Raw genomic sequence first — 4019 nt, 5'->3', positions numbered from 1 at the left:
GTAATGCTACCAAGGTAAGATCACCCACCTCTAACTGGATATCGCTCCTCCTTTTATTTGCTTGTTGTTTCGTATAGTTTTGAGATTTCAATAAATTTGCCTTTAATTGTAATATGATTTTATCTCTTGTTGTCAAAGCTTCTTGCACCGAAATAATATCCTTATGATTATGCTCATATCTAACAAGTTTTATCCTTATGAGATTTAAAATTTTATTATCACCTAGTTATCATTACCATTACAAAAATTTCATACAAAAAAAAGAGAGGAAATGAGAAGTGGGGTTTGGATGCACGGTGTGTGGCACAACGGTAGTGGAAGAATAAAAGCATCACCGCTCCCTTTCACGTGTTGGAGAAGAAGAAGATGGAGCGAAAAAAGGAGACGACGACGACGGCATGGCTCAATAGAGATGACGGTGGCAGTGTGGCTCGACGGAGATGGTGGCGGCATGATGTTTCTTTTGCACTTTAATGACCATTATAATTAAAGAAATCAAATCAGACGGTATTACACAGTTATCACTCACCTTTATAAATAAAAAAGACATTAACATTACAAATAGCAAATTACAATAGATAAACTTGTACTAACAAATCAACCAAGTTTCATCAACATTGATATTACCACTAGTGCAAAAATAGCGTATAACGTCATGCGTTCAAGTAGGTTTTACACCCAACCTGCTACCACTGCCACTACTATGTGGAAAGCCCCAACCCGTGCAATTGTAGGACGAAAATGAAAGAGACATTCCTCAGTTGAACAGTGCTTCCACAACCTCTTCTTCCCCAAGACGAAGATGTAAACCACTTTGGATGTCACGGGATCCCTTTAAATGTTAGGGCTACCAACCATAAAAATATAACTTTTTCACGTGAAATTGTTGATTCTATAACACATCACCCATTCAATTTAATACATAATGTCACATCATCTAAAAAAAATATAGCTCAACATCTGTTAACGCCGTCTTTGAAAACTTAACGGACAGGACAAAATTGGCTCAATTTTTCAAATATTTGGACCCAATTAACAGTTGTAAATATAAGAACCCACTTGAGATTCTCCAACAAATATGAGGACGATCCAAAGGTTTAAACCTAAAAAAATCTAGAAGCTTCATGAAATGAGTAGTTTTTGATACAGGATAAATCTAGAAAAAAAAAAGAGGACAAAAGGCATATGTTTTTACTTTTAGATAAAGATTGTCTCTAAATGTTTTTCCATGTTTGAAGGGACTTACATTAGTAAAAAAATGCTTCATATATTGGTTCTATATTGGACAATGTCACTTTTGGGAAAGCTGAATTCTATATTTTTCCCTTGAAATGTGTAGTTCTTAGCTCATTTTTGCTTTTGCTAGCAGGAAATGTTGAATGTGCCTCTCGTCTATATTAATGTGTAAATGGTTATCAATTGTTTTTTTTTTTCCTGTTATCAAAGCTTGATAATTTTCTTTACCTTTTGTCTTTTGTGGGCCGAGGAAATAACTGAGAAACTATGTGGACCTGTGGCAGCAAGTCTTAGAGGCAAATTGAATAGTGTTTTTTTTAATATTTTGATAGAAAATGAATAATATCTGTGAACAAATATTTGTTTGTTGTCGGTTGAAATACCTTTATAATAATCTACTATTTTTTTTTTCATCCTAATTGACATTGACATAACTTGTTGCACGTTTTAATTATCTGTCTCACACTCTAGTACATTGTTATTGTTTGGTTTCAATCAAGCATGAGAAAAAAATACTGGCCAAAGTAAGACTACAAAAATAATAACCTAAATAATTTTTTTAATTAATTCATATTTTTATTTTCATAATTTTTTATGGTTTTAAATTTGTATGATTTGTTTCCTTTCTATTATAGTTCAATTTAATTTTAAATCTATTATATTCACTTAAGGTATTACTAAGAAATAGTTTATTTAATTAAAATATAAAATATAAAACATATCAATATATATAGAATTTAAATTTAGATAAAGTTATAATTAAAAATATATAAATATTAAAATAACAATGCTAGGTTTTGAAGAGTAATTATATATATTTTCCAATTTATTATAGAAAGTTCTTGCAAAAAATATTGGTGAAAAGATATTCTTACAAATTCAATTTAGGAAGAAAGATTAGTTGGGAATTTTTTTTGTAAGAAAATTATTTGCAAAATTAAATTTACAGGAAAAATTACTTGCTGGTTTTTAAATTGATTTTTTGGTAAGAAAAATTATGTGAAAATTTTTGGCAGGATTATTTGCTGCAGATATTTCCATAAAACATTTTGCAAAAAAATTTCTTAGGATTTTTAATTTCTACGATGACTAATTACTCATGAAGGAATTATCCATCAATAAAAATTTGTAGAAAAAATTACAAAAAACACCTTCTTGCAAATTTTTGTAAGAAAATTGAAGGACATATCCTTGGTGAAAAATTCTAATAATGGGTGAAAACTAAAAATCAACAATTATTTTAATTATAAAAACACTTATTGTTAATTTTTATTTGTTTTGAGCTTAGAAAAGAAAATTAAAACTTATTCTGGTAAGTTAGGCCGACTAACTTGTGAGACTAAATGCAAACAATTTTATTAACTTTTGGTTGAATATTTTTAGATCGGAAGTTTGAGGAATATGGAGGTAGTTTTCGAGATGTATCTCGTTTAGTTAAAAGCTTTATCGCCAAACGAGAATCATCTTAGCTCATCCAGCCAGTCTTCCTTTGTCCAACGGATAAAACTAGGTTGGACATGATTAATCTAACCGTACTTAACTATAAATTATATACTGTTTTTATTAAAAACTGTGTTATATTACTTTCTAGTTCAGTTTTTAAACTGAATTTCAGTTAACTAGTTAATTGTTTCAAATAAATGAACTTTACAAAGTGATCAAAACAAATTACGATTTCACGCAAACATAAGGAAAATACATTTTTATCATAATTCAAATAAATGAACTATTTGTTTACTTATTAAATAAAAGTTATTGAAAAGTGTTTTTGAATTATCCTAAATTAAATTTCTAAAATTACAATTTTAAGTGTTAGTTTAACAAAAAATACTTTAAGAATTTAAATTAATTTTTAAAACTTATTTTGAAATAATTTTAAGACAAAAAAGAAAAGACACATTTGATACTATTTACAAATTAGTATGAATTATTTTTTTCTCATAAAACATTTAACTTAGACATTTGTATTAATTTATATTTGTATATCATACTTTTCATAATTATATATCATATTAATTTATTATTATTTTTCATTTAAGTATTTACTTTTACTGAAAAGTATTATATTATTGCAATTTATAAATGGATAGATTTTGATTAAGGTTTTTCTGATCAATTTTTTTGATGTAACTTATGCAATTAAATTTTATTTAAGTTTTTAGTATTATAAAGCAAGCAATAATAGGTAGTTTTATTGTATGTCTGTGATGTCAAAAACTTCATATCTAGATTTTTATTGGCGGCATGGCCGAGTGGTAAGGCGGGGGACTGCAAATCCTTTTTCCCCAGTTCAAATCCGGGTGTCGCCTGATGGATAAGAAACTTGAAATGAAAGATTATATTACTTTTTTTTTAGAAAACTTTTTTTCTAACAGAAGCAAGAAAGGAGTCTTGAGAATTGCGTTTGATTCTAAATTCTAAGCATCAGTAGCTTTGTTTGTTCTAAAAAATGTTGTAAATATTTTCGTCTCGGATTCAAGGAAAGATTCTAGGAGTGAAAAGGACTCAATAATTTTAGAAATGAGAGTTCTTTGGTGAAATTGCAGTTTGCTTTAGTTGTTTTACAGTTTGAAGCAGTTAACTGGTTAACTGAAGCAGTTAACTGATGATATAAAAGTTCAGTTTTTTAAATTGAACTGCAAAACAATATAATTTAGTTTTTAATAAAAATAGTTTAGTTTTTTTAGTATAGATACAGTTTAGTACAGTTAAGCTAATTATGCCCAGTCCTAGACTTGTCTATAGTAAGAAAATTATTCACTCAACACATAGAGGTAGTTGGT

The 4019-nt window shown here is 28.2% G+C and overlaps 1 non-coding gene across 1 annotated transcript; it reads left to right on the top strand.

Annotated features, from left to right (window-relative positions):
• The first annotated feature begins 3474 nt into the window (after nucleotides 1-3474).
• Nucleotides 3475-3545, top strand: TRNAC-GCA (transfer RNA cysteine (anticodon GCA)). Its single transcript has one exon. It is a non-coding gene; the product is annotated as a tRNA-Cys (tRNA).
• The last annotated feature ends 474 nt before the right edge of the window (nucleotides 3546-4019 follow it).

The sequence above is a fragment of the Vigna umbellata genome, chromosome 1, assembly GCF_029865625.1.
Source record: "Vigna umbellata cultivar VRB3 chromosome 1, Vumbellata_1.0, whole genome shotgun sequence".
In the NCBI taxonomy this organism is placed as follows: Eukaryota; Viridiplantae; Streptophyta; class Magnoliopsida; order Fabales; family Fabaceae; genus Vigna; species Vigna umbellata.
This window is presented reverse-complemented; position numbering and strand designations above follow the sequence as displayed.